The following is a 24,627-nucleotide window of genomic DNA, read 5'->3' on the forward strand; positions in this document are numbered from 1 at the left end:
CCAGCTGCATAGTCCTTTCTTGATGATGCAGTTTCTGTGTGAATCTCTAGATAGCCTTCGTGTGTGTGTGTGTGTGTGTGTGTGTGTGTGTGTGTGTGTGTATTGTGTGTATGGAGGTGTGGGCGTGCACCCATAGAGGCTAGAGGTTGATGGAGGGTACTTCCTTCTATGACTCTCCACCTTTCCTGTTTGAGATGCAGTCTTGCTGAACCTGGAGCTGACTGATGGGCTGGACCGGCTGGCTAGGAAGTCCCCTGGGATCCCCCTTTCTCCAATCCCAACTATAGTATTACAGGTGCATGCAGCCCATGCCTGATTTTTTATGTGGGCTCTGAGACTCAAACTCAGATCCTCATGCTTATCTGAGCAGTTTACCTGCTGAACCATCTCCCAGCTCTACATAGCTTTCTGACATATTTCTTTCTTTGGGGGAAGGGGATGTTTGGTTGGTTGGTATATATATATATGATACAATCTTTTTTAAAATTTATTTATTTATTACAAATTCAGTGTTCTGCCTACATGTATGCCTGCAGACCAGAAGAGGGCACCAGATCTCATAGGTGATTGTGAGCCACCATGTGGTTACTGGGAATTGAACTCAGGACCTCTGGAAAAGCAGATGGTGCTCTTAACCACTGAGCCATCTCTCCAGCCCTTTTTTTAAATTGATTTTTAATCATATTTATGGGTGTGTGTCTCTGTGTGTAGGTGAATGCAGGTGCCCTGGGAAGAAAATATCAAAATCCCTGGAGTTGGAATCATAAGTTGTAAGTTGTAAGGCACTTGATGTGGGTGCTGAGAACCAAACTTGGCTCCTCCACAGAAACAGTCTCTCCAGGCCCACGCTGATTGGTTTTCTTGAAACAGGGTCTCACTGTATAGCTCCAGCTAACCTGCAAACTTACTATGTAGATCAATGTTACCCCCAACTTGCCACAATCCTGCTTCTGCCTTCCTAATGCTGGGGTTCCAGGTGTAGGTCACTGTGCCCTACTGGGGTTAATCATTTCACTCAGGTAACCCTTGAGCCACACTGTAAGAAAAATAGCCATGGGACTAAAATAAGAACACATTAGACTTTTCTTTCTTTTTCTTTTAAGATTTATTAATTTATTCTGTATAGAATATACTGCCTGCATGTGTCCCTGCAGGCCAGAAGAGGGCACCAGATCTCATTACAGATGGTTGTGAGCCACCATGTGGTTGCTGGGAATTGAACTCAGGACCTCTGGAAGAGCAGTAGGTGCTCTTAACCACTGAGCCATCTCTCCAGCCCTCAACTTTTCATTTCTTTTTTTTGTTTTTTTCAAGACAGGTTTTCTCTGTAGCTTTGGAGGCTGTCCTGGAACTCAATTTTTAGACCAGGCTGGCCTCGAACTCATGGAGGTCCATCTGCCTCTGCCTCCTGAGTGCTGGGATTACAGGCGTGCGCCATCGCCACTACCACCCGGCTACCCTCAACTTTTCTTAAGCTAGACTGCATTGTGGACACACACACACACACACACACACACACACACACACACACACACACACACACACACACACACACACACACACACACACTGGCTGACCAGAGCCTTATTCACCTCCTCCACTACATCCATCATCTTCTTCACTTGTTTATGTGTTTGTTTCCAATGCTGAGCATCAAACCTCAGCTAAGCACACACCACCACTGAGCCTCAATCAGGGGCAGCTGGCTTCAGCCATCTTGTACTTCTGAGGATACCTTAATCCCTCCTACTACACAGCCACCCGTTCACATGGCTACACCAGTGTGACTCTTGGGGGTAGGTCTTGTCCACATGTCACATCAGCCAGTCCTGTTCCCACCAAGACTTAGATTCTGTCTCTCTAGCACTGTGGCAGGACCACACCAGCAGGAAGCTACTGGCAGATACATTTTCTACCATACTCATGTAGGGAGCCATTGTGGTCCTCGGTACCCATTGGCAGGAGAAGTAGCATGCTGAGGAGGAAAAATACAAGTTTGAGGTGAGGAAGATCAGCTCCATCACTAGGTGGACAGGTAATACTACCCATTTCCCCAACTTGCTTCTGAAGGAAAGTGGCGGAATTCCTACCTGGGAGGAGTACTCGAACTTTTGTGTTTAAGTGTGTATGGTCTCAAACCCAGGACAAGCAGTGGAGGTGCCCATTAACATATCAAAGTGGACTCTGGATGCCAAGTTCTCCCAGCATCCCTCAGTCTTTACCTTTTACAGGTCCCTCCTGACTGGCATGGCCCTGCTCCCCCCCCCCCAACTCTCCATTTACCTCCCCACACTCCTCTGGCTCCTATGTAACTCAGCCATTCCTGCTCTTCCACTATCCCTGCCAGCCTCTTGGCCCAGGCACCCTTCTTGGTCGGAGGCTCCTCTCCCCTCCCTTCTCCTCACATGTCCTGGCTCAGGGTTGTGTTTACTCTGGATTCCCCAAGATGTCTCTGTAACTGCCTATGTTGTTCTCGTATATCTAGAATCAATACCCTCCACTGGACCTAGGAGCAGTCATGTCCTTCCTTTTTTTTTTTTTCAAGACAGGGTTTCTCTGTGTAGCTTTGGTGCCTATTCTGGAACTCGCTCTATAGCCCAGGATAGCCTGGAACTCACAGAGATCCACCTGCCTCTGCTTCCCGAGTGCTGGGATTAAAGGCGTGCACCACCACTGCCCAGCTCTTTCTTATTTATTTCCCATTCACGGTGTCCAATGCAACCCCTGGCAGATGTCTCCAGCACCAGGGTGACATTCGACTAAAAGCCTGGGAGCTTCAGGGCTAGAAGCACCAGGGTAAGAAATTCCTTTGAGAAAACTTCAGCACCCACATTGGTCCCTAGTGTCTTTGCCTTGTGAGCCAGGGCTGTGAGGTTTTGGGTCACTACTTTTCATTCCCTCCAAGATAGACTCCAGAGGGACTTAGGTCTTTATGTTTGTTTTGTGGGCTGTCAGTGGAACCCAGGGCCTCAGGCATGGTGCTTGTGTGTTCTCTCCACCCAGCTCAGAAACTAGTTTAGTACTGGATTCAGCACTCTCCACAGACCCATCCATGTATGTACTTTCTATCAATGTATTTCTGTCTGACAACCCCAACAGCTAATCTGAGTATCCCCTACCAATTCTGCGGTGAGCCAATAACTCAGACTTAACAGGCTGGAGGCTGCTATCCTGGAGGGTGAACAACCCCGGCACAAACATACCATGGGAGCATGTCCACCTTCTGTGCAGATAAATTCATATATTCATATTGTCTCTCTCTCTTTCTCTCCCCTTCATCTTGTGTGTGGTGGGGGCAATATGTGCATGCATGTAGAAACCAAAAGTGTCTTCCTAAATCACCCTGTTTTCTTCTTTATTTCGTTCTTTTCTTTTTCTTTTTGAGAATCAAACTCAGGCTGCTGACACGGCTCACTGGGTAAAGGTGCTTGCTGACAAGACAGACGACCCGAGTTCATCCCTGAGGCTCACACAGTAGGAGAGAGGTAACTCATGCCAGCTGTCCTCTGATCTCCAAATGCTTGCCTCGACTCCCAGCAAAAATAAATAAAAACAAACAACAAAGAGGTAGATGACATATAAATGTGCAATTTAAAAGAGAGAGGAGTTCCTCCCTAAGCCTGGGCTCACATATTCCATTAGGCTGACTAGTAAGCCTCAGGAACTCCTTGTCTCCACTCCCACACTGTTGGAATCACATCTAGCCTTTTATGTGGGTGCTAGGGATCCCAACTCAACTTCTCATTACTTTCCTGACTGGGCCATCTCCCAATATCCTCTCCCAATTCAAAGAGTCTCTCTATTTGGACCTTATTTTATAGTGCGAGTGTGTGGTGTGAGATTCCTTGCCATAGCATCGACGTGGAGGTCAGAGGGTAACTTGCAGGCATTGATTCTCTCTCCACACTACGTGTGGCTCCTTGGGGATACAGTCAGGCTGCCAGCTTTGGCAGCAGGCACTTTCACTCACTGAGCAATCCTACCAGCCCTAGCATATTGATTAACTTCTTCTTTCCTTCCATGCCAGGGATGGAACCGAGTGTGGTGATAGATTGTGTACCCTAAAAACTTACCTGAGGATCAGAGGACAGAGCAGCCACTAGATTAGACACAGAGGCCATACAGTGGTGGCTCATACCTTTAATCCCAGTCCAGGGAAGCACACACACCTTTAATCCCAAGAAGTGACAGCAGGGCCGAGAAAGGTCTAGAAGGCGAGAGGAAGCAGGAACTAGGCAGTTCAGCTGAGACCCTTTCGGGTGAGGACTCAGAGGACTTCAGTCAGAGGATTTGTGGAGCTGGTGAGGTAATAGGTGGTGGCTGTGGCTTGCTTGCTCTGTTTCTCTGACCCTCAAGGCAAGCTTTATTAGGGTACACGATATATCACCACAACCCAGTGCCTTGAACACACTGCACAAGCACTCTGACAGCCAACCTCATCCCCCAGCCACAACAGATAGCTTTTCATGGAGCAATTATTTCTTCTCCAGCGTTCTGATGGATGCACGCAGTCTCCAAATACTTGTAAGGCCTTGCTGAAGAAGCGAGAGAGGAAGGCAAAAATGAAAAGCGAGCACGAGGAGGACACTAAAGGAAGAGAAGCAGGCAGTCGACTCTGCAGTGACACTCATTCCTTTATTGTCAACTGTGTTAACCTCGACAGGGCTGGGGCCTGCAGGCTGCCGGCAGCGCCGTGCGAGGGTGCATTTCAACTTAACAGATGAAAGGGTCCATCCTAAACCACGGGCACAGAGGCTCATGTTTTATATATATTTATATATTTACATAGTACATATGTCCCAGACAGTCATGTGTATAGAGTGACAAATATGGGCCACTTTGTAACTTAATTAAAGACCATAGCAACAGACATGGAAATTTGGTCCTAATTAAGGCCCTTACTTTGTCAATCAAATGTCAGATACATCAAAAGAAAAAGAAAAAAAAAAAGGAAGAGAGAGACAGACTGAGATCCAGCCACCTCTGGTGGCTCTGTCCCTAGGGTATCTAACATTGAGTGTAGCACCCCCTGCACAGGTAAACACGCACAAACACACACACACACACACACACACACACACACACACACACACACACACACATACAATACCATAGGCAGGGGCTCCTCCTCTGACCACAGCTTGGGCCTAGCCCTCAGGCTGGGGTGCTGAAGTGGGGTGTTTTGTGCTATAAGACTGTGAGGGACAAGCGACTCAGACAATGTGGAGTCGGTGTGTCCACGTGATGAATGGGGTGGTACATGCAGCTTCATCTACAAATGACAAAGCAGTTAAGGGGAGGTCCCTCAATGCCAAGGTCACATGGGGGAGATTCCTACACACAACTCCTGCCCCAGATGCAGCTAAACCTCTTATCCAAATCCTGAGTGTCAAATAATCACAGGGCTCTGCTGGAAAACTAAGATTTCCTTGAAGGACAGAGAGCCGAGAGGCCTAAGGGTCTAGTCCAGCAGAACAGTAGAAAACACAACAGTGGAATTAAAGCAAGTGATCCTCAGCGGGGCGGTGGTGGTGCAAGCCTGTAATCCCAGCACTCGGGAAGCAGAGGCAGGTGGATCTCTGTGAGTTCGAGGCCAGCCCTGGGCTACAGAATGAGAACCAGGATGGGCACCAAAACCTACCCAGAGAAACCCTGCCTCGAAAAACCGAAAGAAAGAAAGAAAGAAAGAAAGAAAGAAAGAAAGAAAGAAAGAAAGAAAGAAAGAAAGAAAGGAAGGAAGGAAGGAAGGAAGGAAGGAAGGAAGGAAGGAAGGAAGGAAGGAAGAAAGGAAGGAAGAAAGGAAGAAAGAAAAGCAAGTGATCCTCAGAGGGAAACGTGATTGGTTTCAGAAGTGCTTAATTCCCAGAGAGGAGAATGGCCCGCTGCCCTTTGCCACACACAAAACTTGCTGCAGATCTATCTATCAGCTTCATGCGTTACATAAATGACAGACCTACGCATAAGCCAGGGAAAGGGACTTCCAACATTAGAGCACCTGAAATCCTAACTTCCTCTTCGCTTGCATCACTGAAATTACCCCTTACTACCTACCAAAATATACATCTTGAAAATAAATCAACATATTTGGCAGTATGATCCTTACTATTAAGATAATTTCTCAATTTTTCAACCAATAAATAATAGTTAAGTAGTAAACTGTTCGATGTTGACGGCAGAAATGGCAATTCCTAATCCGTGAAATGGTGTGTTCATCAACATCTTTTGAGTAGCTCCAAGGCTTGAAAACATATTTATTACTGGGTGTGGTGATGCACAACTTTAATCCCAGCACTCGGGAAGCAGAGGCAGGTGGATCTCTGAGTTTGAGGCCAGCCTTGTCTACAGAGTGAATTCCAGGACAGCCAGGGCTATACATATATATATTTAAATACCTTGTATTGAAAAAACAAAACAAAAACTTATTTATGTGTGTGAGTGTTTGTCTACATATATCACATGCATGCCTGGTATCTGCAGAGGCCAGAAGCCATCAGATTCCCTAGGATTTGAGTTACAGATGGTTGTAAATCGTAGGTGCTGGGAACTGAACCCCATTCCTCTGGAAAGCAGCCAGTGCTCTTAACTTCTGAACACTCCACCTCTCCAACCCATACTTTTTTTTTTTAAACACCATAAAATACTGAAAGATTAGCTTGTATTTTTCATGCCCCACTCCTGAAATGAACCATTTTTATAAGCTATGCTGGTTCCTATTAAGAGAATATATTTAGACTATAGAGTAGAGGATATGAGTACTAAGTGTGTTCATTCCTACTTGACTTTCATTGCTCCTGTGGCCTGCCAGTGCAGAGCCATGCTGTATATATGTAGGTGTTCATGTGCCCACATAAAGCCCATATTTAATCATACACACACACACAGGGCGGGGCGATGGAGAAAAGAGGTTGAAATTATCATGAGTTTGTTTTCTGTTGTGGTAATATAACACCATGACTAAGGTAACTTGGAGAAGAAGTAGTGTCTTTTGGGCTTACTGTTCCAGAGGGCTAAGAGTACATCACTATCATGACATGGTGGATGGGGGGGCGTGGCATCAGGATCAGCTGGGGGCTCACATCTCACACCACAGACAGCAAACAGAGCACCCTGGAAATGACGCATGACTTTTGAAACCTCGAAGCCCACCCCCAGTGACATCCTTCTTCCAATAAGGCCATACTTCCTAAGCCTACCCAAACAGTGGAATCACCAAGAAACTAAGATTCAAATGCCTGAGAAGATGGGGGACATCTCAAACTACTACTACTATTGTGCACACACAGGATTACATGATCATAAGACACCATACCTTAAATTCCAGTCCAACATGACCAGTTTAGTTCCAGCCTTCTTTCCTATTCATCACTCCCTGTCCAGCAGTGGGAAATCTGTCAGTGCTGCTCAAACTGCATAAACATCAGGTTGTTTTGGAGTTGTACGTACATGCCGCTCAAGTGGCAGATGTCCTACCTGGAGGGAGGGTCATCGTTGTGCCTGGTGGTGCTTTGCGGGGACACCAGGCCCTCTTTGGGAGCTAGTGAATTTTCTTCCAGATGCCTTCTGGAAATCCTGAGGACGTTTGAGTGGGCTCATCAGGTAACCTACAGTCAGAATTCCAGAATTGCCACCCTGATGAAACAAGTCAGCACCAGGTGTGTGGCTGTGTTTGTAGAGGACATCTTGAGATCAGGGCATAGTCAGCGAGATGTATTAACAAGAGTGATGGGTCCACGTGTTGGAAGGCTTTGGGTGTTTCCTCTTGTGTTATTCATGGTGACCATGTTGTCCTAGCCTCTGACTCATTCTCAGCCTGGAGAAGAAAGGAGTGTACCTAGTTGGCCCGCAGACCCTTGGCATCGTGGCCATGGATGGAGTGGAGGGCATCCACACCTTGGGTGCTGGTAGTCCCTAGTCCTGATGCCTTTCAAAGTATCCCAGCCAATCGGTGTGCTATCAAAGCGTTTTCCTGCAGACCCCTGAGGTTCTCCAGTGCCCTCCATAAAGAGGCATTTCAGTCAAATGCTTTTTGACATTTTTTCCATTATTTCCATTCCTTTTTTTCCATTATTTCCAAATAATTCCACTTGGGTCCTTGACCTCTCAGCTCCCACCTCAGTGTTTTAACTACAGCTTCCCACCCAGATTACCGCTCACCCCACAACCCACCTTTGGACTCCATGACAGCCCTTATAGTAGAGCCTTAGTCCTATCTGCTAAAGCCTGCCATTCTTTTCTCTCTGATCTTAAATGTCCCAGATTTCCAAGACGTCCATGGCTTTCTCATTGGGGATCACAATGACCATGTATAACCAGAAGGCAGAGCTCACCAACTAGGTTGGAAGAGGACAGAACTTGGGAAGTTTTGGAACTAACTGGTGTTCAGAGGGCAGTAGAGGAGTGGAGCCTGGGGGTGAGGGAGGATGAGGGGATAGACAGTCCCCCAGGTCAAAGGTCATGGAGCCTCAAAGTAGTGAGTATGGAAGGCCCACTTGGCTTTGGTTCACTTTTGGTAAAATGCTACCATTTTGAACACTGATTTTTTCTTTTCAAGTGAAGTCATTAGATGTCCCCTAATGTCCCCTTCAGTCAAGTCTGTGCTCTTGAGTGCCCTGCTGTGAGGAACCCTCCTACCTTCTTCTGTCCCAGGGTGCCCAGTTCACCTTCTCCCAGGATGACTTCCTGACTTCCATCTTGCCATCCCTCATGGAAACTGGCACTGTGGTCTTCACTTTTACCCTGATGGTGAGAGGGAAGATGGGAAGTGACTGTGGTTTAGAGGAGCAGCCATTTTCAGTGTCAGGGTGCCTTGTCAGAGGAGGATGCCTTAGTTAAGGATTCTATTGTTGTGATTAAACACAGTGACCAAATGCAACTTGGGTAGAGAAGGGTTTTATTGTTGTTGTTGTTGTTTGTTTGTTTGTTTGTTTGTTTTAACCGTACAGTTAAAGTCTATCACTGAGGGACTTCAGGGTGGGAACCTGGAGACAGGAACCAGAGCAGAAGCCATGGACAAACGTTACTTACTGTCTTGCCCCTCATAACTTGCCCAGTCTGCTTTCTTATGGCACTCAGGACCACCCATCCAGGGGTAGCACCATCCGTAGTGAACTGGGCCCATCAGTAATCAACCAAGAAAATGTGCCACAGGCTTGCTCACAGGCCAATCTGGTGGGGATATTTTCTCAACAGGAATTCCCTTTTCCCACATGATTCTGGCTTGGGTCAGGTTGACACGAAACTAAGCAACACAGAGGGACAGAGTGAGTGTCCCGGCAGGACCTCGGAGTGGCAGGAAGAACAGCTTCATCGCCCAGCCTTTTAACTCTGGTGCCTCCTGTCCCATCCAGATATCCTCACAGAGGTCCAGGCGTTGGTGGAGCAGGTGAGAGAGAAGACCACAAGCATCAGGCCCTGGTGCACAGGAGAGTCCTGGCCAGTGAGTGTCCAGCAATGGGGAGAAGATCTGGGAGTGGTCCAGCCTGGCCTTCTGGAACACACCACCCGTTTATCTCTTCCTCCTCAGGCCCCTCTAAAGAGGATCTTTCCCTCCATCATCGGCATCACGTGGCTGCTTCTTTGATTATGAAGGGAGCTACATCCAGGTAGGTGGGGATGAGAAGGTAATGCCTGCAGTGTGGAGTCCAAAATAAACCCCAAAGCTACATGGGAAGGAGCCTAAATATCTGTTTGTCTTCTTTCCTACCCAAGCTGGATAAATTCTCAAATGATCAGGTCTCCAAACAGAGTTGCCAAGACAACAAGGTTCAATTCTTTTAGGAGTGTACGGAAAGGGTGAGACAGGCCACCAGTCACCTGAGGTCATCACCACCACCTGAAAGTGTTTAAAGCACTTTCTTTTGCACGGCACACTATGCTGAACATAACACAGATATGACCCCGATGGAGTCCTTGTACAGTCGTGAAATTACAATCCAGGAGACACACTGAGAGGAATCATGGGAATACTGAGCAGTCTGTGTGTACTTTGCAGTTTGGTTTGGAGCAGACACCGGAAAATCTGGGTGCAAATCCAGCTCTGCTGTGTGTCCCAAAAAGGAGAATTTATACCTCTGGGCCTGACTTTTCTTACAGTCAACCTGCCCACCCTTCATGGGACAGTACCAGGGCCCAGAAGGTGGTGTGTGTGTGTGTGTGTGTGTGTGTGTGTGTGTGTGTGTGTGTCCAGAAAGGGGTGGTGGTGGTAATGATCTCTCATCATTATTGAAACTACTTCCTTCTGGAAGCTTCCAGACTTGACCGGAGAGAGCCAGCACTCAGCCTCACTGAACCCAGAGCTCTTACATAACTGTCTCTTTAGTGGGAAATCCACTCCCCTTTGTCTTTTGCTCTAAATGGCGTTCCTGTGCTGTATCCCTACTTCTTGGGCAAGCTTCCCGTGCTCATGTTCTCTTCCGATATTGCCTGTTTTTGAAGATGCCTTCTCTGATTAACTTTACATTGTCTTGGCCCTCCATGTTATATTCTTCTTCACACTTATACAGTCAAGAAGATTAATATAAATATAGTCCTTTATACCGTAATGACTATTCCATATATATTATCTCAGCTCCTATAGCAATCTCCTAAGGTACATGTGTTTAGTTTTGCCATCTCTCCAGCCCCTTGTTTCTGTTTTCTTTCCTCTTTCTTTCTTTTGTTTTTTGTCTTGTTTTGTTTGTTTGTTTGTTTTCAAGACAGGGTTTCTTTGTGTAGCCCTAGCTGTCCAGGAACTTGCTCTGTAGTCCAGGCTGGCCTTGAGCTCATGGAGATCTGCCTGCCTCTGCTGCCTGAGTGCTGGGATTACAGGTGTGTGTCACTATGCCTGGCTATCTCTGCTTCTAATGTAGTGACATTTTATTTAAAGTTTGTCTGTATTCAGATCTATTAGTTTTGTTTCTTCCCTTGTGGTTTTCAATCTGTCACTTGATGCTGGCTTTATCTCTACACGGAATTGTCTGAAGAAAAGGTTTCCGTTGGGACTTTATCGTACTTTGCTTTTGACTGCTATGATAGGACACTGACCGAAAGCAACTTGGAAAGGTTAAGACCCTTTCAACTTACATTTGACAGTCTATCATTTCAGGGAGTCAGGGCAGGAGCTCAAACAGGAAGCAGGAGCAGAGGCGGGACCATGGGGGAAACTGCTTCCTGGCTTATCCTCCATGGCTTGTTCAGTTTTCTTTCTTCTTAAATGTTCTATTATATTTCACTATTTGTGCATGTGAGTGAGTGTGTGTGTGTGTGTGTGTGTGTGTGTGTGTGTGTGAGAGAGAGAGAGAGAGAGAGAGAGAGAGAGAGAGAGAGAGAGTTAGTTGGCTCTCTTCTTCCTTGTGGGTCCAGGGGATTGACCTTAGGTTGTCAGCAGGCACCTCTACCCACTGGGCAACCTCACCAGCCCATAGCCTGCATTCTCATACAACCCACAACCCCTTGCCCAGGGGTGGCACCACTCACCAGAGTGGGCTGGGCACTCCTTCCTCAGTCATCAACCAGGAAAATGCCATATAGACATGCCCACGGGCCAGTCTGATGGAGGCAATTCCTCATTTGAGGTCTCATCTTCCTAAGTGACTCTAGTGTGTGTCAGGTTGACAGAAACCAGCACAGACTTGTTGATCTTTGGCTGTAGGAATATTTTTGATAGTGTAACGGTCTTCACTTTTTAAAAAAATTTATTTTTATTTTATGTGCATTGGTGTTTTGTCTGAATGTATGTCTGTGTGAGGGTGTCCGATCTTGGAGTTACAAACAGTTGCCATGTGGGTGCTGGGAATTGAACCTGGGTCCTCTGGGAGAGTAGTCAGTGCTCTTAACCAATGAGCCATCTCTCCAGGCCCTAGTCTTCATTTTTAATTTGAAACATTTTGCCCTACTCACCAACCCTTTGCCACATTTACTTCATCCATTTCTTTTCCCTAGCTCATCTGAAAGATAAGTGAAGCCATCTTATACTTCACACTGTGCCAGGCAGAGTGGCACACGCCTGTAACCCTAGCATTTGGGGGGCAGAACCAGAATCAGGAAGAGTTCAAGGTCATGCCCAGCTGGCCCCATAAGAAGTTTGAGGTCACCCTGAGCTACATGAAACCTTGTCTCGAAAAACAAACAAACAAAACAGGCAAACAAAAACTTCACACCAATCACTGACCAATGCTCCTGACCTGCACTACCCCAAAGAGCACAGGCCCTGGTGGTGGTGTTCACCTCCCTGATTACAAGCTGCCCAGGGCTGTTCTGTCCCTGCAAGGAGATGAAGAGAAAGGAGAGCAACTTAGTCCCAGTCCCTGACTATAAAGATTAACTTAGGACTTCGTAACATCCAAGCACTCCAAAGGAGTGTGGAGGTGACTGGCAGGATGTTCAGAGATTCCAGGGAAACAGGTTGGGGAAACAGGGTGATTCATACTTTCTGGGAAATGGAGTAGCCAATGACGATCCCAGGACACAGTGGACACTGAGTTGGCTCTGAGGTGAGTGCCCGCCACATTCACAGGAGAGGGAAGTCGGTCTGGGGGGGTGGGTGCCAGGGTGTTGACAGATTGAGAGGTTTCACCTCCACACTAGCTCTTACAGACCCCCACTGCGGGCGTCCTCTTCACTCACCTGCTCGCAAGCACAAAACCCAGGTCACAGCTGACCAGAAGGAGGACCTTGGGACTCAGATATGGGGAAAGGGGCATCAAAGAAGCCATGGTTTCCACCAAGTTCACCCAGGGGCCCGGAGGCATCCGCTTGACATCCAGGCGGGGATCCTGGAGGAGGCAGGAGTTGAGGGGATCAGGAGCTGCCCAGAATGCTAGCAGGATGCAGCAGCTCTCCCAAGCTTCCCACAGCTCACAAAGCCCATTTGCCCCGCGGCTTTCCCGCCTCGCCTCCACATAACCCTGGTGCCCACCCCAGGCCCCACCCTTGCAGTCCTTGTGGTCCGTCAGGCCTCGGGGGCTGTTCGGTGCCCAGAGGACGACCCATCGCCAAAGTGGCGCTGGTCCTACCCCACCCGACGCGGACCAGCTAAGATGGGCATCGCCAGCTGAGTTGCGGGTCTGCGGGGTGGGGATGGGGGGTGCGGGGGCAGCGTTCCCAAGGGCCGCACGACCTCTGTCCCCGAGCAGGGGGCTTTGCTGGGGAGGCCTGGCAGCTGGCCTGTGTCCCTGGTGCAGAGGACAGAGCGGCGGCCCCCTGCAGGGGAACGTGATCGCCCGGGCCAGCCGGCCAGCCGCCGCCTTCTGCAGAGCTGGCCCCGCGCGCTCCGCTGCAGCCTGGCTGGGACACACGGCCCCGCCCCGACTGGGGTTCTTGTGGTAGTCATCCTTCACCACCCCACCCAGCCCTGTTCTCTCGGGGCTCCTCCCACGACCCTCCCAGTGGCGGCCTGCTGGGCCCCTCTCCCTTCCTCCTCCCTGCCCTAGTTGATGAACTGACTAGGGTACCCGGACAGGCGCAGGCCAGGGTCTGGCAGGTGCCAGGGTCTCAGGCGCCTGAGAGAGCCCCGCCTTCCCGGCATGAAATGAGCCAACTCGGGAGGAGGCATTCCATCTCCGGATGCAGGAGGGGGCTAAGAGGAGAGGAGACCGAGTGGTGGAGATGATTATTGCTTTAACAGTCTCTTGCAGACTAAGTTTCTTTCCCATTCATGGTCTGATTTGATTCCGTTCTCTTTTTCATTCATTCTTTCATTTATTCAGCAAATATTTACTGATCATCTTCTGTGTGCCTGGCGAGCTGGCGACGACTTCAAAAGAATGCTGGGAGACTAGGAACAACTAAAAAGTCTCTCTCTCTCTCTCTCTCTCTCTCTCTCTCTCTCTCTCTCTCTCTCTCCCTCCTTCCCTCCCTCCCTCCCTCTCTCTCTCTCTCTCTCCCTCCCTTTCTCTCTCTCTCTCTCTCTCTCTCTCTCTCTCTCTCTCTCCCTCCCTCCTGCCTGTTGATCCAGATGTAGAACTCTCACCTATCCTTCCAGCCCCATGTCTGCCTGTGTGCCACCATGCTTCCCACCAAGGCAATAATGGACTAAACCTCTGAACTGCAAGCCAGCCCCAATTAAATCTTTTCCTTTGTAAGTGCTGCTATGGTCATGGTGTCTCTTCGCAGCAATAGGAACCCTAAGACAGGATCCTTCTCTGTATATTAAGCCAAAATAAAGAAAAGGTGAGAGCTGGTTGGATGATAAAGAAATTTTTTGAGAGATTGGTAACACCCAGTGTTGTTGGGAATGTGGGTAAATGGACAGTTCTGGGGGGGTGGTTATTTATTTATTTATTTATAGCTGAGGATCAAACCCAGGGCCTTGCGCTTAGCACTCTACCACTGAGCTAAATCCCCAACCTCTATTATTATTATTTTATTTGTATGGGTATTTTGCCTGCATGTATGTCTGTGTAAAACACGTGTGTGGTCTTCAGAGACCAGAAGAAAGCATCAGATTCTCTGGAGCTGGAGTTACAGATGTTTGTGAGCACCGAATGGGTGCTGGGAATCAAACCCGGGTCCTCTGGTAGAACAGCCAGTGCTCTTAACCACTGAGCCATCTCTTAAGCTTTTCTACCCATGTTTTAAATACACATATCCTCTGACCCAACAGATTCCATCTGGCGTTGTCCTGTAGACACGCCCATCCTTGGGAACAAATAGAATTGTTCAATCTAAGATCTGCTGTATTATAAAATGTACTACTATTTCTTACGCCATTAAAAGGAAAATACGTTTTTAACGTAGTACCGTGACACTGTGCCATCATGTCACTTAGGACTTCTTTATCTTTACTTATTAAAGCAGTTCTTTCAGAGAGGTGCACAGTTTGAAATAATGCATCCCCTTTGGCGCATACTGCTTTCTCCTTAGCTTTTGAGCAACACAGTTTCTTCTCCACACAAAGCAACAGAAGCTACAAGGAAAAAACTGCTCAGGGTGCTGAGAGCACGGGGTGCTTCTTTATGCATAACACTGGGATGTCGCAGATGCAGCATTCTTGATGTCACAAAGATTTCTTGTATTTTGGTTGTTGTTGTTGTTTTTGGTAATTACAAAGTTCCTGGCTCCGATCAGTGGCGGAGGGGTTTGATAGAAGCTGATACACCCAGCCAGTGTAACTACATGAACATTCTCCAAAAGGGGACCGTTCTGAGTGTGAAAGACCAGCAAGCACAGACAGTCTGAGCACACGGCCACCCTGATCACTGGCCAGTCTAATCACGGCTCTTTTTTCTATTACATGGCATGAACACATAAAGCAGATTCAGGAAAACTCTTCTGTGTTTTGAACTGTGAGGACACAGAGGATGAATGCCGGAGGCAAATTAGTGCTCCTGGTCCCTCCTCTGCTCCACAGGGCTGGAGCTGAGCACCAGACAATGGTCCTCTGTCATCTGGCGCCACTGTCTGGCCTTGTCAGTATAGGTGCCACTGCCAGGGCATTTCTACTGCCTGGTGCTTTTCTTCTGGCTCCTACAGCTCAGCTGCCAGTGGGTGGCTTCTCACTTGGTGCCCATGCACCAGCAGCTTTAGCCTGCAACCCTGTAGCCAACCTCTCTGCCATCCAGTGGGCTGCCCCATACCTTTATCTGTGAACCCTGGGTCCCTGAAGATGCTGGAGGGCGTACCCACTCCTGCCATCGGCACTGAATTTGGTTCTTCTGCATCCTCATCAATACTAGGTGTTAGACCTTGATATTTGCTGTTGCCCTGGGTGTCTGAGTTCCTCATTGTGGATTTAAGGATGCTGAGCATTTGGGGATGTCCTTACTGTTTGTTTGAATTCTTTTTTCAATGCTGGTAATGGGGCTAGAACCCAGAGCCTTAAGGATGAGAGGGAACTGCTCTGCCTCTGAGCTAAGCTCCAGACCCCCACTCATGCTTCATGGCAAATGGTTTGTCCAGATGTTTTATTTGTTTCTTCTGCTCATTTGGATCTTTTTCTTCTGTTTGGGTCTTTTCATTGGATTTATGAGAAGTTATTTTATTATTTTTTGTGTATATGTGGGGTGTGTACATATCACTGTGGATACTGGGAATTGAACTTTTTTTTTATTGTGTATGTGACTTAATGACTTTGGGCAAACTATGACACCTAGGCTACAAGAAATGCCAAGGTTGGCACTGCCCACCATGCCCTAAACTCCTGAGACTCCACACACATCCACTTTCATCCAAATCATGTGGAACCATGTTATGAGGAGAGAGGAGTGACAGGATATAGGGGTCCCCTGGGTTCTGGAGAGATGGTTCAGTGGTTAAGGGCACTTGCTGTTCTCACAGGGGACCTGGGTTCAGTTCCCGGCATCCTCATGATGGCTCATAAACATCTGTAACTCCAGTCTGAAGGGATCCGATGAGGACACCAGGCAGGTAGAGAACACATGCATGCATGAAGGCAAAACACTTACACATTAAATAAATACATGATTTTTTTAAGGACACACACTCAATTCCATAAAAGGAAGCCCTGAACCCTTGATTACTCTTACTCATGACCCACTGTCACTCTTGACGGGGTATTTCTGGTCTGTACTATTGCTTTGCTTTTGAACAAAGCCCCCCTTGCTACTTTGCGATTCCATTCTGTCTTTATTGCAGTTCCTTGAATGAAAGGCTGAGAACCTGGAAACACCCGATCCAAACAACATCTCCTGATTAACTACCGTTTTTGTCCCAGTGACGGGTCCAAGTGTGGGCATGTGAGCCTCTCAGGACCAGCACACACACCTGGTTCTCACTTGGTGGCAATTTGATCTCCTAGAGGCTCAGAGGGAACTACCTACGTCTAGTAGGATGATCGGAAGGATGCCGCTAACATGATAGAACCCACTCTGCAGCCTCCCCAGCAGATCAGATGCCTGCAGTGCTGGGGATGGGGCATGGTCCAAAGGCAATGCTGTGGGTAATCAACCCTCCTCGGCCACCAGGAGTAGGAAGTGTATTAGTCACTTTTCTCATTCCTGTCACAGAACATTCAGGGTGGGTCTTCTCTCCTTGGTTATGCCTTCCAACAGTACCCTTTGGGTACCTTGTCACACGAGCCTTTAACCTTCCTGATAGTTGATGTGTTTTTCTTTGCTTGGGTTTTTGTCTGTTTGTTTGTTTCTTCTTTGTATTTTTAAGATTTATTTAGTTGTGTATATGAGTGTTTGTCTGCAAGTGTGTATGTGCACCATGTATGAGTCTGGTGCCATTAAAGGCCAGAAGAGGGCATCGGATCACCCGGAACTGGAGGTACAGGCAGCTGTGAGCCACCATGTGGGTACTGGGAACCAAACCTGGACCCTCTGCAAGAGTAGCAAGTGCTGTTAATGGCTGAGCCATCTCTCTAGCCCCACGTTTTTAATTTTTTTTAATTACATTTTTATGTAGAGGGGGGAGGGGTGAACTTGGTTATCTCTTAGCATGTGGATCCCAGGGATCCAACTCAGATCATTGGACTTTTTAGCAAGCTCCCATACCCATTGAAACAACTCAACAGCCCTTAAGCTACTGTTTAATTGGAGTCTCCATTACTAGCAACTACGAGCATCTTGATAGATCAGGAAAGAGAAGAAAGGATGTGTGCTATACAGAACGCCGCCCTCTATCTTAATTACTCTCCCTGTTGTCGAGATAAGACACCCTGACAAAAGACAACCAATAGGAGAAAAGGATTTTTGGCTCTTGGTTCTCTATGGTGGGTAAGTCACAGCAGCAGGAGGCAGCTGATCATAATGCTTCAGAAGCAGAAAGTAGTGAGTTCTTGTGCTCAGTACACTTCCTCCTCCTTTTCATGCACTCCAGGATGGCCCAGGGAATGGCCACACCCACAGTGGGTGTGTCTTCCCTAGTCAAGATAATCCCTAACAGACATCCGTCTTAGTTTGCTTTCTGGTGTTGTGATAAAGATCATGACCAGAAGCAACTTGGGAAGGAAAGGGTTTACTGGGCTTCCACATCCCGATTATAGTCCATCTTGGAGGAATGTTAGGGCAGGCAGGGTTCTAGAATCAGGACTTGTTAGAAGCCATCGAGGAATCTGCTGACTGGCTTGCTCTCCATGGCTGGCTCAGTTTAGTTTCTTATACAACCCGGGACCACCTGCCTGGAGGTGACACTGCCCACCTTCCTACGTCAATCATTAAAGCAATAAAATGCCCACAAACATTGCCTCCAAGCCAATCCGATGGAGGCAATTCATCAGTCCCTCTTCCCAGATGACTGTAGCTTGTGCCAAGGTGACAAAAAGAAACACCTAACCAGCACATGTTCTCAGAGGCTAAACTTAATCTAGATCAGTGCTTCTCAACCTTCCCAATGCTGCAGCCCTTTAATACAGCTGCTCATGTTGTGGTGACCCCCAACCATAACATTGCTTTTGTTGCTACTTTGTAACTGCAATTTTGCTACTGTTATGAATCATAATGTAAATATCTGATACGGGACCCCTGTGAAAGGGGGCTAAATGACGCACAGGTTGAGAACTGATCTAGATAATTCCTCGCAGGTGTGCCTGAAAGCTTGCATTCTAAGTGACTCTAGATTCTGTCAAGTGGACGACCACGGTTCACCTTCCATTTTCCTCTTCACCAGATCTCCACATCCCAACCCCTAGAATCCACACGTACATTATCTTACACCTTAAAGGGGGTTTTGTAGGTGAAGACACAGGATGGGGAGACAATGGTGGTTCATCTGAGTGGGTCTTAGAGACTCACTGGGCTTCTCGTGATGGAGAGGAGGAGGATGAGGAGTCAGAGGAATCGCAATGGTAACATCAATAGGGGATGGAGGTGTGCCTCAACAGAGGATGAGAGTATTGGGCAGGGAGTTAGATATGAGGTCATCAAGGACAACTGCAGCTGGGCCTTGGGAACTGTGCCCTCTGACACTCAACTGCAAGGTCTCTTTTGGTGAAAAGTCCTTGAGGCTGCACTTGAGTTGTTTCTGTTAGGTCCAGGAAAACAATGCACCAGGGCATTTTTCACACACGTGCAATAATGAAGGGTGTACATCCACAAGACCCTGCCTTCATTAGAACATCATTTGCATTGTGGCCCTTGACTCTCTTCCTTTGATGATTTTTCTAGAGGAACATGAGAGAAAACTTCCTGAAGGGGAGATCCTGTCTGCTATGGTTTGAGAGGAGGAAGGGGTCACCTTACCCCATGACCATGCCATCCATTTCATAAATATTCATAAAAAATTAATAAAATTTTGCTTAAATTGTTCTCGTGCTTGAGAACTGAGAGTCCCACACCCCATAACAGCAGGGTTGGTCAAGCCAAGGAATGCAGGCGGTTTCCAGAATGTGGAAAAGACACAGACCAATCTTCACCAGAATCAACGCAGCCCTAATCATCCTAGACTTTTACCTGCAAGCCCCATTGGACTCCGGGCCTCCAGGACTAAAGATCATAAATGGACCTATGTGGTAGGGCGTCGTTTCTTTTTTTCAGAGCTGGAGACTGAATCTAGGGCATCATACATACAAGGTGAGTGTTCTGCCACTGAGCTATATCCTCTGCCCCTTTAAATAAAAAAAAAATTTTAATTGCATTTATCTAATTTGTTTATTTATTGATCTTTGCATCATGGAATGTATTTGGATGCTAAAGGACAATTTTCAGGACTCAGTTCTTGCCTTCTATCAATGTGGGTCCCAGGGATTGAATTCAGGTCATCAGGCTTGGTGGCAGGTACCCTTGCCCACTGAGCCATCTTGCCTTCCTTTTAACATTCTTTTATTTTTGAGACACAATCTCCCTAAGCTGTCCGGGTCAGCCTTGGACTTCCTCAGTAGCCCAAACAGCCTTGACTTTTCTATCCTGCCTCAGCCTCTAGTAGCCAGGCCGTTGCCACCAGCCCTGGCTTTCTGGTGTTATTTTAAACCACTAATTTTGTATCATATCATCAATAGAAAAACATCACAGTATAATCATTGGGAAACCCAAAATAAGATGTCAGTGTAAGTACTGCCAATAATATCTGCAGAAGGCCATGAACTTGGAGTGGAGTTCAATATTTGGCCCAATACACCAAGCCAACCTAGGTAGTTTGAAGGCAGGGTATGGGATTCATTGGCTTTGGGGGGTCCTGAAATGGATTAAGCAGCTATCTCTCTCTCTCTCTCTCTCTCTCTCTCTCTCTCTCTCTCTCTCTCTCTCTCTCTGTCTGTGTGTGTGTGTGTGTGTGTGTGTGTGTGTGTGTGTAAGTTCCCTTGCTTTGCAAACACCTTAGATTTCAATGCTGGTTGCCATTCTCAGAACCTTCTCTGTTCTTGGAACTGTTTCGTTTATGAATTGTTTTGTTTTGCTTTCCTTCCTTGTTCAAATAAACTCTGTTTGCTGTAACAGGCCTAAAGAATTCTTCCTTTCGGCAACACAATTATATCAATAATTAAATATGGAAAGCGTGGACCCAGCTCCTAAATAACAAGCTTGTCAGACCAGATCTCCTATGTGTCATTCATGAGAGGCGTCGATGCAAGGTGATTCCCCCTGAAAACACACAGACTCTCTTAAAACGCAAAGTCCGTATTGCCAGCCAGTGACTGCACGGGGGACCTGGCCAAATCATGCAGCCCCAACCCCCACTGTGCTTTGCCCTTTCTGCACAAACACATACTACATGCAGGTTAGCGCTTCAGTTAGCAAGAGCGGTTAGTGAGAAGTGTAACTACTGAAGCCAAAAAGCAAGGTTTGAACATTAGGGACTTTCCCAGATCCCGGAACTACGGACTAGGTCTTTGATGGATTGGGTCCGTGTTCCCGTTTTTTGGCACGTGCTGGGACCTACATGCTGGGTTCTAAGATCAGAATGGTGCCTCCAACATGGTGTCAGTTGTGCTAAGGTCTCGGGTCCTGTTAGAGTATACCTAAAACAAAATGACACTGAATGGCCATGGAAACTCCCACACCTGTGGTTAACCGAAGCTGCCACCCCCAATTTAATGACATGCAGTCGTAACCATTTCACTCGCTCCTGATGCATCGGGTGGGTGAGTTGAACTGCACTCTGCAAGGCAGATCAGGCACCTCCCCTGGGGTCATCTAAGCGGACCCACTTCCTCTCAATCAGCCTCTCGTCCTGGAGGATGCTAGCCCAGGCTTCTGCACAGGAGGGCAGCAGTGTGCCAGATGATGCCTAGGCAGTTACAAATTTCTGGAATCAGCCCTAGAAATCCCAATTTGTAACCGCTACCTTCGTTGCAGCTGGCTTGAAGTTGGGGACAGTCTTATGGGGCTGAGCCCTCAGCCTGTGGGGTCTGATGCTGTCTCCATGCAGATAAGAATGGATTTCGTGTCCAGCAGGCACTCCTGCATTCTGATTGCTTGTGTGCTGGTTGGGAGAAACATCCCACACATTTAGGACTACAGAATTGAACTGTGTGATGAGAGTACAATAGAAGATTCGTGGGTTTGGCTTGCTTTCCCCCCCTATTCACCAGCATAGTTCATGAGATATTACTTTTATCCATAGGAAGTTATTAGTTCTTACGTATTTGATGAGTATATGTAAGGGGGTATAGAGAGAGAAAGGGAGACAGAAAGACCAAGGGGGTCGAAGCAGCTGACACACTAGCTCCGTCTATTGATCAACGGGTTATCCATAGCCACATTCAGCCAAACCTAAGGGGTACCTAAAGCTCTGTGTGACTTGGCTCACAAAATCCAGGGGGTGGAAGACCCCACCCAGCGAACAGGAATGCCTTGGTAGGCTAGGAGCCCAGAGTAGATGCTGTTTTCTGCTGATTCCACGCCACAGATGAGTTCCTGTATAGAGGGAAGAGGTGGCAACTTGACTGCAGCCTGATGTTTGATCTTGATTATTAACTTGATGGGATTTACAATCACCATGGAAACAAGCTTTGCGGCCTGTCTGTGAGGGAGTTTCTCATTAATTGGGCTGGGAAGGCTCACACTAAAATGTGGACGGCACTAGTCTGTGAGCTGGGGTTTCAGATTGAATAAAAAGGGGAAGAGGAACCGGGCGGTGGTGGCACACGCCTTTAATCCCGGCATTCAGGAGGCAGAGCCAGGCTCTGTGAGTTTGAGGCCAGCCTGGTCTACAGAGTGAGATCCAGGACAGGCACCAAAACTACATGGAGAAACCTTGTTTCAAAAAAAAAAGGGGGTTGGGGATGAGTACCAGCATTGGTCTTCCTGACTGTTAACACAGCATAACTGGCTGCCTCCAGTCCTGACTGTTAACACAGCATAACTGGCTGCCTCCAGCTCTTGCCACTGTGCCATCCACACCATGAGGGACTGTACCCTCAAACTTGGAGCCAAAATAGATCCCTTGTGCTCCCACAGTAAGCAAAGTAACTAATACAGCAGGTAAGATCCAGAAACTAGAACCGATCAAGGATCAGTATGCAGAAGCTCCCAGTCAATCAAGAACTAATCAATGCCAGAACACATGGGTAAGAGGAGAGCTGTTGGTTTTTTGATGCGGAAGCAATCCAGATAACGAGAAGGCTTGCCCATGGTACCTTAGAATAGTGTGTTATCTACACAGTCCAAAACAGAGGGCATCTTGACGGTGATTATACAACTGTATCTTAGCATCCCAAAATTCTTTTTTTTTTTTTTTTTTTTTTGAGACAGGGTTTCTCTGTGTAGTTGTGGAGCCTGTCTGAATCTTGCTCTGTAGACCAGGCTGGCTTCAAACTCAGAGATCCGCCTGGCTCTGCCTCCCGAGTGCTAAGATTAAAGGCATCACCACCACCGCCCAGCTCTCCCAAAATTCTCCTTATGGCCTGCCTCACTTATTCACATTATTTGATTGCATCGATTAAAATACAGGGTAACTACCATTCTGTCCTTTGTAGTATGTAACGGAACATCTGCTGGTTTCACAGGAGCCCCCCCCACCCCCCACCGCTGCTGTGAATTCATCCACCCACCTACCCATCCCTCCCTCCTTTAACAATACTCAAAGCGAACCTAACACACCGCAGGTCGCCCGCCCGCCCACCCTTTGTTTACACCCCCTCTGATTACTTGTGGAAGGGAAATATAAAGAAGGTAGCTGGAGTTATTTAGGTACCAAAGAACACTCTAGAAGGAAACACTTAGCTAAACCGTGCTAAATAAACAACTGAAAAGATATAGGCGGAGAAAGGGGGAAGGGTGGTCGAGAGGAAACAGGAAAGTCCCTGCCAGGTGGGTGAGACGCTTGCTGAGTATCTGTCTGGGTTTTGACGTTCCCTGGGGGAGCTTTTAAGTCTGAGAGGTAGAGAAGCTGCCGGTGTTAGGCTGCAGACGGGAGCAGGTGGTCATGAGCGCCACAGAGGGAGACACTAGAAATTCCTCTAGTCCAGTGGTTCTCAACCTTCCTGATGCCCAGATACATGTCCTCATGTTGTGCTGACACCCCCACCCCCCACTCCCAACCATACAATCACTTTTTGTGCAGTCCCTAAATGCAATTCCGCTACTGTTATGAATCGTTAATGTAAATATCTGATATGCAGGATATCTGATATGTGACCCCTTGTCAAAGGGTCGTTGGGCCCCCAAAGGCGTGACCTTCTGTTCTGTTCTGTAATCTGCTTTCTGGTGTCAGAGGTCTGAGACAGTTTCTTCTCCCTCCCTTGCTAAGTTTCTATCATTCACTCACTTCCAACTTTTCCAAGAATTCTGAGTCCCGAAGGGAGAGGGGAAAGGCAGATGGTCATACCCCACCCTCCACAAGCCCCCCTTTCACCCCCCGTCCTTATTCTCACACTTAGATCTAGGTCCGCTCTAGGACATCTGGGCTGGAGAGCCTCTAGTCTGACAGATTAGAACTCCCAGGGCCATCTTCTCCTGCAAAATTCTTCATACGTGTGTGGGGGGTTTGTGGTGGCACCCGTCCATAACCCCAGCGCTGGGGCGGGAGGACAGAGTTTGAGGCTAGCCTGAGCTAAGCAGCAAGTGGGCCAACATCCTGGATTACAAAGCGATTCCTCGATTCAATAACAAAACCCAAACAGAACATGCAAAGGAGCTGGGGGGTAGGGAAGCACAGTGGCAGAGCCTGCCTAGCAAACTGAAGGCCCTGATTCAATTCCCAGCGGAGGGAGGGGACAAAGAGCTCACAACAGCGTCGGGCACCTCATTCCTACCCACTACTACTCCGCCTCAGCTGCAAAGCAGGGTGCACCGGCCTTGACCTCAGGGCTCCCGAGGAGATCGGATGCCCGGTGAATTGCCTCCAGTGATGGTCTCTGCGCGCTCACTGTCGCCCTCAGTGCACCTTGTGTGTTCAAAACCGCGGGTTTTCAAATCTTTATTCTCCCTGTCACAATACATCTTTAGGGGAGGGGGATCCTTAGGAAAACGGAAAGTCCAACATCCTGCATCTTACACGGGGCGAGCGCATGCACCACAATCCCTCTTCCGACCGGGGCAACTAGGTGCCCGGAGGACGCTGTCCAGGTCCTAGGATGCAGGTCTGGTCTGCGGCTTTGCTCCCGGCTGTGGAGGGCCCGCCCTCTTGGGTGAGCAGAGGCAGGGATGTTCAGGGCATGAGGGCTCAGACCCAAGAGGCACACCGCGGGATGGCAGGGGGTGGCTCTGCTCTTTGACCTCCGGGAGGTTAATTAATGAGGTGGCTCCCAGGAGGCTAGGCAGACTGACCTCTCCAACTGCCCGATCGCCGGAGAGTCCCTGCCTGACGACC

The 24,627-nt window shown here is 48.0% G+C and overlaps 1 long non-coding RNA gene across 1 annotated transcript; it reads left to right on the forward strand.

Annotated features, from left to right (window-relative positions):
- Nucleotides 1-3,394: 3,394 nt before the first annotated feature.
- LOC118571329 lies at nucleotides 3,395-13,758 on the forward strand. Its single transcript, XR_004943349.1, has 4 exons — nucleotides 3,395-3,485; nucleotides 9,348-9,436; nucleotides 9,524-9,602; nucleotides 13,686-13,758. It is a non-coding gene; the product is annotated as an uncharacterized LOC118571329 (long non-coding RNA).
- The last annotated feature ends 10,869 nt before the right edge of the window (nucleotides 13,759-24,627 follow it).

This window comes from Onychomys torridus, chromosome 21 (assembly GCF_903995425.1).
Source record: "Onychomys torridus chromosome 21, mOncTor1.1, whole genome shotgun sequence".
Classification (NCBI taxonomy): domain Eukaryota; kingdom Metazoa; phylum Chordata; class Mammalia; order Rodentia; family Cricetidae; genus Onychomys; species Onychomys torridus.